At 36.2% G+C, this 16,759-nt stretch overlaps 1 protein-coding gene across 1 annotated transcript in view; it reads right to left on the bottom strand.

Moving 5' to 3' along the window:
* GRIK2 (glutamate ionotropic receptor kainate type subunit 2) overlaps positions 1–16,759 on the bottom strand; it is a 647,718-nt gene that overhangs the window by 205,641 nt on the left and 425,318 nt on the right. The window lies entirely within an intron of this gene.

Raw genomic sequence — 16,759 nt, 5'->3', positions numbered from 1 at the left:
TATGTCTGGAAGTCTTTACTGAGGAGAGGAGAAATGAGGTAGAGCCTAAAAGATGAGAAACAGTTTAGCCATTTGAAAATTTGAAAGAAGAGAATTTCAGGTCAAGGACACAGCAAGTAAAAGCCCCGAGGCCAATATGATACTGGAGTGTTCCAGAAAGAGGACTACTGCCATCAGTGTGACTGAAGTCACATCCCGGAGGTAAGGAAATCAGTTGAATAAAGTCAGAATGAATAGAGAGAGGAGCCTTACAGGCTCTGCACAACAGGCCCTGTTAAAAACTCATATGTTTAATTAAGTACTAAGAGAATCCATGCGTTGACATATTTTTGTGGGGCAGGAAGAACATGGTATCCTGTGAATAAACCAGAGTGCAGCTGGCTCTGCTACTTACTATCTGACCATGGGTAAAGGCTCTGGAAGGCGCTCTCTTAGGGAAAGACACTGTGGAGTGGAAAATTTAGAGAAGGTTGCCATGCCGGTCTGTCTAGAAAGGTGATTACGCTCTTTCCAAGCTCTGGAGAACAACAATCATCCCATGAGGGTCATTACACCTCATTTTGGATATGATGGTAATGTGCCCTCTTGCCCATACACATCTCAGAAACAAGACTAATTCCATCTTTCTTCCCAACCCTGTTGACCTGGCTTTTCCCTCTACTGTTTTCATATATGCTCTAGCCTGACCAGTTGCTGTTCTTCTCATGTTCCCCCACACTGTCACCGTATGACAGAACTCCTGCTTAGAGATCAGCACATTGTTGTTCCACATTTTCAACTAATTTTTGGAATGCCCTTTCATCTTTCTGCTTTATTGGACCATATCCCAATAACAGTGCTTGTCCTTCCTCTCTCTTTCATGGAGATCATCATCGCCTCCCATCCTTCAGGTACAAAGGCACATTTGGTGTCCTCCCTGCCCCTCATTGCTACCCCATATCATTTCTTCCCTCCTTCAAGCTTCTGCTCCTCTATGGCTCATGCCATTTTACTATACCATGCTCTCTCTCTTTACAGTTGCTGTTATCCAATGAAATCTGAACCAAAATATGTACTAAGTGGGAAGGGAAGCCTTTACTTCCAAATGTTTACCTACTGGATGACAATTTTGCTTTCTTTACCAACTCTTATCATTATTCTTTATGTGTACAAATCCACCTACATAAAGCATCCAACATGATGTTTCAGTCCTTTTACCCCCTCATTGCCAAATCCTTTCCCTCACTGGGATTAGCCTCCCTCTCCCATGACTACAGCTACACTACAGCAATGGTCAGAAAATGATCTATCTCTATGTTAAGATTTTTTAAAGCCCATTCATCTAGCTCATTGTTCAATCACACACATGCCTACCATTCTTTGGTCCTATAAAGATCTCTAACTCAGGGACCCCTATACTTTCCCAGTATCCATCAATCCCCTTTTAACCTCACTTCTGACTTCCAAACCTTGTCTGGCCTAGGTCTCATGGTCCATTAGCATAATTTCTATATTATACACATCTTCAAGACTTTCACCACTTTTGTGCTGGAGTATCTCGCCTTACAAAAAATATGCTTTACATGACATTTCTTTTCCTCTATGCCTACTCCCAAAGAGCTAAACAATACTGTTTATACTCACAATTAATACCCTCAAACATTTTATGATAGGATCTATTTCCAAACTCTACGAGATGAACATTTTATCCATTTTTCTTTAACCTCACAACCTTCTACTCTAATACTTAGTTGATCACTTCAGTAAGAAAACAAAAGCAATGACATGTCATACCCTTACATGCCCACAGCAAACCCCACCAAACTCATCTACTTGTATTCATTTTCTCTTTCTTTGTCTCCTGTTATAGAGGAACTAGAACTCTGCTTATTGGGCCAGTCCTAATAATTATATTCTGATTTTTGTATTAGTCAGGGTTCCAAAACAGGATGCCACTTTGAGCAGAGTAGTGGTTTCAGCTGAGAAATATAACCGGTCTAACCTAACTACAGAATGTTTCCATGGAGATAGAAACCATGACCTCATTTGTCTCCCTCCCTTTGATCTCTTGCTGGGGCTTCCCACTGGTTAAACTGAATCAAAAGCCAGGGGATACATGAGTCTATTGATGTAATCCACACAAATCAGACACCTGGGACAGACCATAGAGTGAAGAAAAATGGAAGATGGATCTGGGGACAAAAAGGATGATACATAGTATATTCCCACCACATTTCACTTGCTCCAAGTCCTGATTAGCTGAGTTATTTTGTATCTCCTTCATAACCAATCTGTCCCTTCACATGGAATCATTTTCCCAGTATGCATACTTGTTCCAATAGCCTTCACTTAGTCCTGTGACCCCTTCTGCCACAGCTTAATTTTTCTGTTTCTCTTTATAGACAACTATCCAGAAAGATTTGTCTACACTTGCTACCTTAATGTTTCAGTTATCTGTCCACCCACTGGAGTGACTTATAGACTCACTCCGCTTAACTAATCTTGACACAACACTAAGGACCTCCAATTTGCTGAATCCAAGAGATGTCGCTCTATTCTCTTTTTACTCAGCCTCTCAGCTGCATTTGCAAAATGAACTATCTCCCTCCCTGCTCACCCACACACACCCTTTAACACTCTCCTCTCTAAGCATGTCATTCTTCCTTGGCATGCCCCCTACCACAATGGGAACTCCTCTCAGGATCTTTTGCTACTGTTTTTTGTTTTGGGTTTTTTTTTGTTTGTTTGTTTTTCTACCTTATTTTAAATGTTGATGATTCTCTATGCTTAGTTATAGCCCCTTTTCTGTTTTTTTTTTTTTAAATTTGTCCCTAAATGAACTTACCCACACATATTAAATTCAATAACATCTTTTTTAAAGCTTTTATTTATTTGACAGAGAGAGAACAATCACAAGCAGAGAGGCAGGCAGAGGGGGAGGGGGAAGCAGTCTCCCCACTGAGCAGAGAGCCCGATGTGGGGCTCAATCCCAGGACCCTGAGATCATGATCGGAGCCGAAGGCAGAGGCTTAACCCACTGAGCCACCCAGGTGCCTCTAAATTTAATAACATCTTAAGCTGATGACTTCAAAATTTATATACCTGACCTAGACCTCTCCTAGTAAGCGTTAGGCACACATATTCAGCAAGCACTTGTCAGTACCACTTAATGTCTCATAGATATCTCACATTTAGTGTGCCCCAAACAGAATTCATCTTTTTCTTAAAACTTGTATACCTTTTCTCTGATTTCAAAAAAAAAAAAAAATGACACCATCACCTACCCAGTTACTCAACCAGTTACTGAGGCATCATACTTGCTTCCCTTTATTCTAGTTCATTCACTAAAGAGCAACAAAAGATCTTAAAGTATATATTTAATTATATCCCCACCACTACTTCAAACGAACTAATATATGATCCAGTGCATTTAGAATAATATTCAACTTCCTTGCCAAGACCCCTGAAATCTGTGTTACCGCTCGTTTTCACATTGGCAAATGAGTCCAGCACTCATAAAATTGATCAAGTCAAAAGCCAGGAAATCACTCTAACTCTCCATTCTATCCTTTGCAAATCCTGAAAACCTATCAAGTTCCTTCCATTTCCCCTGCTTTCAACATGGTTCATGTAAGCTTTATTTCCCCTGTAGGTTCCTATTGTAGTCTCTTACTTCTACTTTCCATTTCTATGTTCCCATACTCAATTTTCCACAGAAAGTCACAGTGATCTTTTAAAAATTAAACATTATTTCATCATGCATCTGCTTAAAACCCAATAATGGCTTTTTATTGAAACTTGGAAAAAAAAAAAGGCAAAACTGCTTACCCTGGTGGTCACAGTGCTATACACTTTCCTCTCTGACCCTAGCTTTTCATTCCTCTCTCATTATATTCCAGATATATTAGTTTTCCTTCTGCTCCTCAAACTTGCCAAGCTCATTTCTGACTTGAAGTCTTTGCCTTGCCTTCCTTGCCCCCAATTTCTGACTGGAAAGATCTTTCCTAAGATCATTCTCATCATTCAGGTCTCTGCTCAAATATTGCTTCTTCAGCACTAGATATAAATAGTGTGTGTATATACATATACAGATATATAAAATATGCATATTTATAATATATAAATATATATATTTCCTTATAAGTTACTGCTTTGTTTGCAAATGTTTTGTTTTTCCCATTGCATTTACTTTAATATGAAGTTTTATTATTTATTTATCTATTTATTTATTATTATTTAAATTAACTTTTTGGGGAGTGTGTATTTCTTTCATGAGTGCAAGGACATCGGAGATTGCATTCATTAATATATATCATTAACCACACTCAGGAAATGTGTTCAATGAATAAATTTTTCATTATGAAGGCTTATAGTCTCCATTTCCCTCTTCAATCTCATCTTTTCCTTAAATTCTAAATATTTTGTTTTCCTTCAGTTTCTCAAATAAAAAGAAAGTTTCTGCCTCACAGCTTTTTAACATACTGTGCAATGTGCATATAATGTTCTTCAAATGGTGAGCTCCCTTCCTTCCTTTAAGGTTCAAATTAAATGTGAAACCTTTCCTGAACTAATTTAAAGAGTTCCTATTATTCCCTATCTCAACACTTTATCTCCTCAATTAATTCAGTTTTAAGTTATTTTATTTGTTGACTTACTTTTTGTTTGTCTCACTTCCTTGGAATATAATATCCATATTGATTCATTTTAGTTATCTCCCATGCTTAACACTGCCTGGCACATAGTAAATGCTAAGTAAATATTAGGGGAATAAATGATTTATAAATTAGTGAATTCTCTGACTCAATTTTCTCATCTCTAAGTAGATTTAACAATGCTTTTATAATTATTTTGAAAATTAAATCAATGGAAATTAATAAATAACATCTTCTTAATATTATATTATTTTTAGCTTCCCAATAATTTTCAATAGATTTTAATAGACTTTTTCTTTTTCATTTTTTTAGAGTGGGAGGATGGAGGGGCACAGGGAGAGGGAATCCCAAGTGGGTTCCATGCCCAGCACAGAGCCTGACAGAAGGTTCAATCCCACAACCCCAAGATCATGAGCAGAAATAAAAATTCAAACACTTAACCAACTGAGCCACAGTTACAGATTCACAGTAAGTTTCAGTGGAAAGGAATTCCCATATATCCCCGACTTCACACATACCTAGCCTCCCCTATTATCAACATCCCCCACCAAAGTGATACATTTGTTATTTTGGATAAGTCTACATTGTTACATCATTTTTAAAAGATTTATTTATTTGTTTCAGAAAGAGAGAGCCCTGAGTATAGGGAGGGGTAGAGGGAGAGGAGGAGAGAATCTCAACAACACTCCCCACTCTGTGTGGAGTCCAATTTTGTCAAGACAAAATCCAGAGTCAGTTGCTTAAACAACTGAGCCACCCAGCCAGGTGCCCATCATCACCACTCAAAGACTATACTTTCCATTAGGGTTCATTCTTGGGGTTGTGCTTTCAATGGGTTTTGACAGATATAGAATGATACATTGTCGTCCATCATTGAGGTATCACACAGAAGAGTTTCACAGCCCTAAAAATCCTTTGTGTTCTATTCATGCTTCTCTCCCCTCTAACATCTGATAACTACTGATCTTTTTAGTGTCTCTATAATTTTCTCTTTCCCAGGACGCCTGGGTGGCTCAGTTGGTTAAGCAGCTGCCTTCAGCTCAGTTCATGATCCCAGTGTCCTGGGATCGAGTCCCACATCGGGCTCCTTGCTTGGCAGGGAGCCTGCTTCTCCCTCTGCCTCTGCCTGCCACTCTGTCTGCCTGTGCTCACTCTTGCTCCTCTCTCTTTTACAAATAAATAAAAAAAATCTTTAAAAAAAAATTCTCTTTCCCAGAATTCATATAGTTGAATTCAAGCAGTATGCAGCCTTTTCATATTGACTTATTTTACTTAGTAATATACATTGAAGTTTCCTCCATATCTTCTCATAGCTGAGACCTCATTTCTTTTTTTTTTTAATATAATTTTTTATTTTTTATAAACATATATTTTTATCCCCAGGGGTACAGGTCTGTGAATCGCCAGGTTTACACACTTCACAGCACTCACCAAAACACATACCCTCCCCAATGTCCATAATACCACCCCCTTCTCCCAAACCCCCTCCCCCCAGCAACCCTCAGTTTGTTTTGTGAGATTAAGAGTCACTTATGGTTTGTCTCCCTCCCAATCCCATCTTCTTTCATTTATTCTTCTCGTACCCACTTAAGCCCCCATGTTGCATCACCACTTCCTCATTTCTTTTTAGTGCTGCATGACAGTCCATTGTCTAGATGTACCATGTTTTATTTATCCATTCACCATTCACCTACTAAAGTTTATCTTGGCTGCTTCCAAGTTTTGTCAATTATGAATAAAGCTATATAAACATCCATGTGCAGGTATTTGTACAGATATAAATTTGGTAAAACTTGTTTGGAAAAATACCAATGCATTCCATTATTAGGTCATATGATAAAAGTATGTTTACCTTTGTAAGAAATCACCAAATGTCTTACAAAGTGGCTGTACTGTTTTGTATTTCCATTGGCCATGAAGAAGAGTTCCTATTGCTCCACATCCTCACCAGCATTTGGTGTTGTCAGTGTTCTGGATTTTGGCCATTCTAATAGGTATGTAGTATTTTTTCATTGTTGCTTTAATTAAAAAATCCTAAGGACATATGATATTGAGCATCTTTTCATATGCTTAAATGGAGTTTTATTAGAACTATTTTACTATTTCAACTGTTTTACTAGTTGGACTATTTTATTTACTGGTAGGACTATTTCACTAGCTTCTTTTATTAGCTGTCATTTTTCAGAGAGGCTACATAATTTTCCCAGGTCACATAGCTAACAAGAGATAAAAGGAAGCTAAAAAGAGGCTAAGCTAAGAACTCAGGTTTTCTAAATTTCAAAATACATACTTTTCCCATTATTTTATGTTGCTTTCTATACCTTAAGAGCATTTATAGAGAATCTACATATGCTAGATTTTTAAATGGAATTATGTCAAGCACATAGGTATCAGAAATTAGTTTTTAGCTGTAAGTTCACAGCTGGGTATTTGGGTTTACCTAAGTTAAAGGACAGTAGAATCCTGTCTTTTTTTTTTTTTTTTTTTAAGATTTTATTTATTTATTTGACAGAGATCACAAGTAGGCTGAGAGGCAGGCAGAGAGAGAGGAAGGGAAGCAGAGAGAGAGGAAGGGAAGCAAGCTCCCTGCTGAGAAGAGAGCCCCATGCGGGGCTTGATCCCAGGACCCTGAGATCATGACCTGAGCGGAAGGCAGAGGCTTTTAATCCACTGAGCCACCCAGACACCCTCCTGTTTAATTTTTAAGTACTATATAATTACATATAAAATTAATTCTCTAGGGGCACAGAAAGTATTATCAATGTGATAAATATGGTTTTCTTCCTCCCCTACAGTTGTTATTTGGATAATAATACTATCATTCCTCTCTACTCATGTGGCATGCTAGTCTTTTAAGTTAGATAACACATTTCCATGGATAACAATTTAAATGACCTTGTTATCTTGGAAGAGGAAGAAGCCTTGCAGTTAAACAGCTTTCTTTGCTAGGTATTTACATTTTAGGGATATTCAAGTGTTTCTTTTTCTGGTTCCTCCATAGAAAATTTTTGAAAACTTTTGAATATTTTAATATTTATTTTATTAAGTAGTAATTGCTGATATATACATATATGTATAGTTCAGAAGATATTTTTTTAAGCAATTTATATGGCATGGTAATTACTTAAATTTCCATCAAAATCATCACCAGGCACAAAGCAGGCTTACAAAATGACTACTATACTGAACGGAGTGGAAATAGATTACTCTGTTCAACTGGAGAAGCCAAGGGAACTTGAACTTGAAACAAAATATGATAAAACAGGTACATTCTCCTATGAGGATTGGGTACAGGTGGTCACATATCCTCAGGTTCCTAACCCATGGGCAGAAAGTTAGAGATTTGAGAAGAACTTAGCATATGCCCCTACAGAAGAGGGGATAGCCTGAGTATTTGGAGCTAATGGAATGGCAATCAAAAGAAACACATTGGTGTAATACATTAATCCTTTTAAATTCATTCTTGATTTCATTTGGTTTCTGATTTTTAAGTAAATGGATGTTTTTTTTTTTTTTTAAGTCACAAAAACTGTCCTTTTATCAAGCTCTATACCCTAAGTAATAGAACTATCTAATATTTTCCAAGAACCAATTTTGTTCCAGACGCTGTTCTGGGTGCTTTCCTTGGATAAACTTGTGTATTTCTCACTATAACAATATGAAATCATTAATATTATTTCTATTTTACAGATGAAGAAACTGAGGGTAAAAGTGCTTGTGCCCAAGGTCAATAGCCAGCATACAACCCAGGGAGTCAGACTATTTTACTATTTACCACCACACTATACTTTCCACATTAAATTGCTTCTAGTGATCATTACCAAACTCCATGTGAATGCATAATTGCACATAGCTCATTAGGTAACTTGATATATATCCTATGACTTTATTATTTTATCAATCAATTGAGATTAGCTAATAGGTTAACATCATGCATGCAAATTGGTAATACACTTACTAATTGAACAATGCAGTCAAAACAATATTGCAGAAAAGAAGTAAATATATAATCCAAAAAATTCATTTTCTTCATAATAATGATCCCTTTTCTAAGTGAGAACATATTTCTAACATAAAAGTTCTTCAAGAATTTGTAAAAATAGCATATTTTAAGCCCAACAGATTTAGGTAGTAATACATGAGTATCTAAAAAAAAAAGCTTTCTCCTCATTTGCATTATCAAGTCATCATTGTGTCTATTTAAAATTTTGTCTCAAAATATTTATGGTATATTTTTCACATAAACTCACTTGAACATTAGAAAAAATATGATGGGAGTTAGTGATTACTGAAGTATATTTGAGGCACGTGAGGGATTTTGTGCAAAAGGTACAAAAGCAGAGCAAAATTTTTTTTTTAATTATGCTATTTAAATCTCATTAATTCGGGTTTTCCTAGTAACTAGCCAACCTATTAACTTGATTTTAATCACGTATAAGCCAATAGGAAAATTTCTGTCATGGGCAAATAAGTTTGTTGATCCCTGTGAGACTGAAGTGTATTTAGGTATATATTTTATACAGCTTTTCATACCACTAGAAAAAAAGCTGTGGTCTGAGTGCATCTTTCTAGTATTTATGGATCTCCACAATGTCAAATATCATTCTTCCCATATTTAATTCTGATAAGTAAGACACCATTTTCCAGTTGTGATTCCTATCTCCAGCTACACTGTGTCACCAAATAGTTTACATCGAGTTATGGCTCTCCTTTAGACTCTCTTTCTCTGCTTCATACAGCACAAGGATAAATAATAACCTCATGTAGGAAAAGAAAAATGGTACCAGAAGCAATTACTGTACCACATACTGAGTTCAATGAATAATATGATAAAACTCTCCTGGGCAACTTTACTGATTTCTCATATAGTCTTAAATCTCCACATCAGCATTTGCTAGAGGTAAAGGCACTTCATTCCACTGGCATCTGTAATAAGGATTTGTCAGCATTTCCACTATCAACCCCAGTTTTAAGGAACCCAATAACTCATGTATTTTTATCTGCATTAGACTGGGAGTTGGCAAAGAATATAACCAAAATGAAGTTCTAAAAATGTGAAATATGTCTTAAGGTTGAGGGGAAGAAAATGTTTTATTTAAATATAATAAAACTTCATAATTTTTAAGTTATCACTCACATATCCTTCAGCCTTTACCTAGAGCTAAATTATTTTTTCATATGTTAATCCCTGAACTATCACTGTCTTACTCACAATATTCAAAAGATAGGGTCATGGAAATGCAATTTAATTTTAGAAATGTATAAAATATCCCTTGTCATTTCAAGGATAAGGCTAAGTTAACTAATTTATTTATTTATTCCAACGTGTATTGAACTATTATGTGCCATTTTAGGCATGAGATATGGAGCAATGAGAAACAAAGCAACACAGAAAAGTTTCTGCCCTTCTGTAACTCTCAATCTAGTGGTGAATTTGGATTTTCATCTATTTTACAGTATACTGTATTATTCACTTGGCTACTTTGTTTCATTAATTACCAGAAGGGAAATAATGCCATATAGTACATTTTTTAGACATATGATTATGTCTTATTTTAGAGCAGGACCTATGACATGGTGACCCTCAAATAATTTATTTGGGAAAACAGAAATGAATATTCAGTTAGCCTTAGTCTCCTTCTGAATTTATCCTTATGACAAGAAAACTTTTAAATGGCACCAGCTGAAACTCCACTTGCTTTAGGTAACAATATTCTCAACTAAGAAGAGTATCAAAACCTTTAAAAGATATTTTTTAATGGTTTTTGATTTTTCCTTAATAAAGATAGTGTTCTCTCTCTCTCTCTCTCTCTCACACACACACACCCACACACACAAACATCCCTTTAAAAAAAAATAGCATTCCTATGGCTTAAATGAAAAAGGCACTATGGTCACAATAATATCAGATTAAAATGAAATTATGTACATTAAGTTTAAAACTGAGCAGTTCATGTGTTCCTGAGAATCACTTCTGTCCCTCAATGTTCTTAGTCTTGTGTACATACTCCATGTATCCTAACACTGTCTTCACACTGAAAGCATTAAACCATAAATAATAGTATCATAGAGCAGTTTGGGTCTCAAGCAGATCAAGGTGGGTGCTATGAAGTTGATTGGAAGTGGAAGGCTAATGAAATGGGGGGCATGAAGGGCAGGGGCTATGGTGCTGCTGACTTGGCTCCTGAAGAAGGGGAGTCAGCTCTGTAAAACTGTAGAACTTAACACATTAACATGAGAAGGAAAAAAAAAAAAGACCTCAACATCTTGCCCCAGCATACTCAAAATAATGCAAAGTGCAGAATTATACTTTTAAAAGGAAGATTAAGGGTGAAAGGGCATTACCATGAAGAGCAATACTAAGATGGGTAGTTCTTCAGCAAACAAGTTAACTCACTGTATCTGACCATGGCCTATCTATTGCTCTAAAAGGCATACTTCTGGGTAGATAAAGAATACATAATGCTTGATGTGATCTAGGAACAAAAGAAACAAGCTTATGGTAACAATTGGAATGCTTCCCCAATACTAATACATAGTTCCAATTGGCATGTTTTAATTTTAAGAGGCCATCACCATTTCTGTATGGAACAGTGACCTATACGTAAAAACAGAAACTCTAAAAATGGTCAATGAATTACCATTCTCCTAAGAGTATAATTCTAAATCTTAATCTGATGTTTCAGAAGCATCAGATAAAACTCTATAAATATCTATATTTGATAACTTCATGATAAAACATAAATGTAAAATATTTTTGTTTTCCAGTTAATATTTCATCCACCATTCCATCAATTCATGCATTCATTAAACAAATATTTTTATGTGAATTCTGTATAAAGCAAATTTTCTCTTAAAGACTAGACAGTGAATATTTTTGTCTTTGTAAAAGTTGCAACTACCCAACTGCCACTGTAGAGCAAAAGCAAACCCAGAAACAGTGAAGAGGCTGAAAAGACTGTTAGAGCTTAGGAATGTACTTTTTAGGAACTCTGGAATTTAATAAAAAACAACAACAACAACAAAAACAAAAACAACTTACAAGAACCAGCGAGATGCTTTATGAAAAGAAAAACTGTAGGATTTTGATCAGAGAGCTCTGTATCATATCAATTTACCCTGTTAGGATTATCTTCCACTCCCCGTTCAGCAGCAGCTTTTAAGATGGCAGCCTGCATTCCTGGTGCAGATTGTGGGTATCGGGGAACAGTACGGGCTGAATTCTCAAAGAAAGTAATTCTGGTTTTTTTGACCTGTGTCATGATTCCCTGAAGATACTGGCTCAAGGGTTTGCCTTTGTTTCACTTACATAGGTGCTTCCTCAGGATGGAAGCTGCTTTACAGGTGCAAGATACAGCAGAGACAAGAAAGAGACCAAAATGCCTGGACAGAAGAGGCTGGGGAACGAAATACTTACCATTAGGGCTACAAAATGCTCTGCAAATTCAAGGGATTAGAAGCCCATGCACAGGCCTATGGCAAGAAGTCTGCTCAGAGAAGACCCGGGAGGACCCTAAGCACTTACCTCAGGTGGGACTTCAGGCTCTATGCAAGCAGGAAAGGAGGGATGGAGCACAAGTATAAACTGCCTGCCTAAACAGTGGAAACTAAAAACATCAATGAAAAAAGCTAAAGAAGACACAAATAAATAGAAAGATATTCTATGCTCATGGCCTGGAAGAATTAATATTGTTAAAATGTTTATACTCCCCAAAGCAAGCCACAGATTCAGTGTAATCTCTACCAAAATTCCTATGACACTTTTCACAGAAGTAGAATGAATACTTCTAAAATTTGTGTGGAACCAAAAATTACCCCCAAAGAGCCCCATAATCTTGAGAAAGAACAAGGCCAGAAGTATCACAGTCCCTGATTTAAGATGATATTACAAAGCTATAGTGATTAAAACAGTATGGTATTAGCATAAAACCAAACACCTAGGTCACTGGGACAGAATAGAGTTCAGAAATAAACTCCTCCATGTAAGGTCTATTAATTTATGACAAAGGAGGAAAGAATATACAATGGAGAGGACAGGGCTTAACAGTGGGAGGGAAGCCTTGCTAGGTTGAGTACTGTGCTAGTGTCCTTTTGACATTCTTAAAAACTTTTTAACAAGAGATGCTTATTTTCATTTCACACTGGGGGCAGAAATTATGGAGCCGGTCCCATATGCTGTTGGGAATGTGAACTACTGACTTAAACAAAAGGTAGAGTAAATGAAAACACCCTAGAGAGAGAACATGATTCATATGGATGCTGGAAGGAATGAATAGCTCTGTGTGATTTAAATGAAAAGAAACTGTGGAACAAAAAGAAGATAGGGATAATATCATGGGGATCTAAGGTAGGAAACAAACTTTATTCCTATTAAAGTCTGAGGAAACGATCTAGATGTAATCACTGTGGGTCATCAGTGCTTGAGTTAATATCCTGCTTAGAATGACATTCTCTTTCCTGAGATTATTTTTAAGCATCTACCTAAAAATCAGTTTTGGTGTAGGAAATGAGGTTTAGAGTTTCTTTCTCCAATATTCTCCCTTTAGGTATTTTCTCATGACTTATACATTAGATAAATCCGAATGCAAGCTTGAGAGAGTGAGGAAGCAAGCCAGAAGGAGGAGGACGTGGTTTGTCACGTGAGTGTAAAATGAAGTTTTTAATCATTAGGATTCTGTTTCTTATTATTACGTGCAAAAATCTGAGTTTGAACTTTCTTTGGCTTAGAAAGGACCCAATATTACCTGTCCTCAAGCTCTATTTACATTTCTCCAAAAGGAGGGGAAATATGATGATTAAAAAAGGGATTAGAACCCTAACTTGTAGGGCACTTGGGTGGCTCAGTCGATTAAGCGTCTACTTTAGGCTCAGGTCATGATCCCGGGGTCCTGGAATTGAGCCCTGCAGCAGGCTCATCTGCTTCTCCCTCTCTGCCCCTGCTCCTGTTCTCTCTCTCCCTAGCTCTTTCTCTCAAATAAATAAATAAACCTTAAAAAAAAAAAAAAGAATACTAACTGACTTTCTATCCTCATGCCTCCCCCAAACTGAACAGATACTGGCAACTTCTTCAAGACTTCTGAATATGCTTGTAAAGCAGTCATAAGAGAAAGTCCTTGTACAGTGAGAATTATCTGTCAATGGTTAGTGGTAGATAGCAGCATGTGTCTGCTGAAGATTCTTTTTTACATAATTGATGGTGAGCTTTTAGCTGCTGCCCTTTCATAATCAATAGAATCAACAGAACCAACCAATGTTTATTGAGTACCTTTCTTTAAAATACCTACTGTAAAACGGAGCTGCATCTCCTAAACATCTTTTAATCTAGTTGAAAATAGAGAATTTACACAAAAAATGCAAACTAATGATACAAGTTTTCATGTAAGTGCCCAAGGAATAAATGGCATAGGTAAAAGGACCATTAGATGCCAGCAAAAGTAAAGATGTCCCAAGGAAGTTAGATAAATCATCCTAGAGAAAAGGCCACCCAAAAAACGGATTGTAGAATGAGTACAAATTAAATAAACGGGAGAAGTAAGAGTTGCTCAGGCAAGAGAAACGAAGTGAGAAAAGAAGAATCTTACTGGTGCATGGCCTGAAGAAGGAGAATGATGGTTCATAAGAAGAAGATGTGATAAAGCCTTGGGGAAAAATAGTAAATGTGAGCACCGTTCATTGCTTCTTATTTTTTAGATTACTTTGTACCCATTTAATATTATCATTTGTTGATAATTTTGTACCAGGAGCTATGTTATATATTTTTCAAGTTTTTATTCTAATACCTCAAGTTGCACAACATTATTACCCTTATTATAAAGTTATGGTAATTTGCCCAAGGTAAATCATTCCTAAGTAGTAGACTCAAGATTCAAACCCAGATTTTCTGACTTCCGTTTTATCCCTTCAAACTGCAGAGAAGCCCTTTCTCAATTAGGTATTAAATTCAGATATGAATTTCACATATGAACTCAATGTAGAAACAGTCTGCTCCTCTGATGTTCATTAGTAGGTTAAGCACAGTATATTGTTCTGGGAAATTATTCCACAAGTTTTATTTACAAGAAAACATTCTGCAATTAAAAATATTTGGAAATTCTACATATTTTCATTCCTTTGAGATATCCACAATACATATGGATTTACTAAAGACTCAGTGATAAAGAAACCCAATGGATTTATCTTAACTCAACATTTTCCAAAAACCATTTAACCACACAATCGTTGTAGTGTGTTCTTCATTACATACCTATCAGAACAGTGGAGCATACTATGAAATTCTGATGTAACCAAATGATGAATGCTATTACAGAGCATAGAAAGCACTCACTGTATTATGTATTTTGTCTGTAATGTTAGAAAACATCATCTTTGCCGAAAATTGCAAATTTAGAAGTTCAAAAAGCAAGATATAAATTTGATTTTTTAAGAATGCAAAGCCGTGACATATTAAAAGCAAATATTTTCTGGTCAGTGGTTCTAGTCACATTTGAATGAAGTATAAAATATTCTGCATATAATATGAAATGTTGTCCAAACAGGCATGTGGCAGACATTTCTTTTCTATTAGTTCTCAGATGAAATGGTAAAAAACATTTTGTTTCTTTGTTTGTCCAATATTGGTTTATTCTAACAAGATGGTGAAGACAAACTCATGAGTTTTTTTTTTTTAATCGATTCCCACATAGACCCAAAACTGAGAACTCAGAACATAAAATTTATAGGACTCAACTCAATAATAAGTTCTCATTTAGACATCTAATTAATGATGTAAATAAATGGCATAAATGTCTTATGAGAAATGCACTTAATGACATACATTGACTGATGAATGGATAAGGACCTGGGGACTCACCTGTTATTCTGAATTTCTAGAGGAAATCACTTTAGTGATGCAGTAAAGAAAAACATGTATACATTTTCTACCAGGACAAGAGTTCTGTACCTTCCTTTTTGAATCACTGTGGTGAGGTTAAGATAAAGTCTGCCATTAAAGGTACCAGTTAAATCTCTAATAAAAAGAAGCAATTAGGAATCAACGTTCAGTAATCAAGTTGTGACTGAAAATGCAAAGATCAGAACCTGATAACCAGATATTGATCAGAAAGTAAAATTAGGTTGGGAGCACCTGACGTAATTCAGGTCTTGAAAATCTCACAATTGTCCCCCTTACTAATATGGACAAAGGACTCTTGAGCCTCACTCGAAAGACAGTGTGTTTTTGTGGGATTTTTTGCCCTTTTTTTTTTTCCCCCTATCCCAGACTCTTTATCTTGCTGGGAAGCTCTAAATGTATAGCTGTTTGTTTAGCCAAATAAAATAGAACAAGTTTTAGGAGATAATCCACAGAAATATCAGGAAGGAAAAGAAAGGTGCAGTAGTGTAGAATCACTGATAATCATCAAGTGCTCCCTAAGTGAACAGTATCTCCTCTATTCATGATGTCAACCATGATCTATCTTGATAACTCCAAATCTCATCTCCAGTCTAGATCATTCTCTTCAGCTATGGAACTATATGTCTAACTGCCAACCCAATAGATACACCACAGGAAATTTAAATGTAACCTGTTCATCTTTTATTACCCCCTTACTGCTTTTTTACACCGATTATGTTTCCGGCAATGTTTATTAGGAAAATAAAATCTTCCTAACCTCTCATCTCCTTTTAAACTTCAATTTGTAAACTGTTACTATATCCCCATTCTCCACCCTATATATCTTGTGACCCTGATGTCCTTCCCTTCCAACCCTTCAGGTATTGCCATAGTTTGACCTTATCAGCTCTCACTCTTGCAAAATTATCTTGGTTAGCCTCACCAAATCATATCTCATAAACTACAATTTTATCTCTAATTCTAAGGGAGATTTTTTAAAGTCCTGACTTGATCATATTGTTTAGGTACTTAAAATCTTTCAAAATTGCCCCATTCTGAATAGATTAAAATCTCAGCTTCTTTATAAGAGCTATAAAACTTCCACACTTCTATGCTGTTGTCTGTCTGCTCACCCGCATCCATCATTTCTCTTCCACATTCTCTGCTCTCCATCTTTAGTGGACTACTGACAGTTGTTCTACAGCTCGAAGATTTGTGAGCAGCAAGCCCTGACTCCGTCTCTCCTAACTCCTTACCA

The sequence above is a fragment of the Mustela putorius genome, unplaced genomic scaffold, assembly GCF_011764305.1.
Source record: "Mustela putorius furo isolate JIRA1106 unplaced genomic scaffold, ASM1176430v1.1 tig00000759_pilon_pilon_pilon, whole genome shotgun sequence".
In the NCBI taxonomy this organism is placed as follows: domain Eukaryota; kingdom Metazoa; phylum Chordata; class Mammalia; order Carnivora; family Mustelidae; genus Mustela; species Mustela putorius.
Note: the sequence above shows the minus strand (reverse complement) of the source record. Positions and strands in the feature narration are given on the sequence as shown.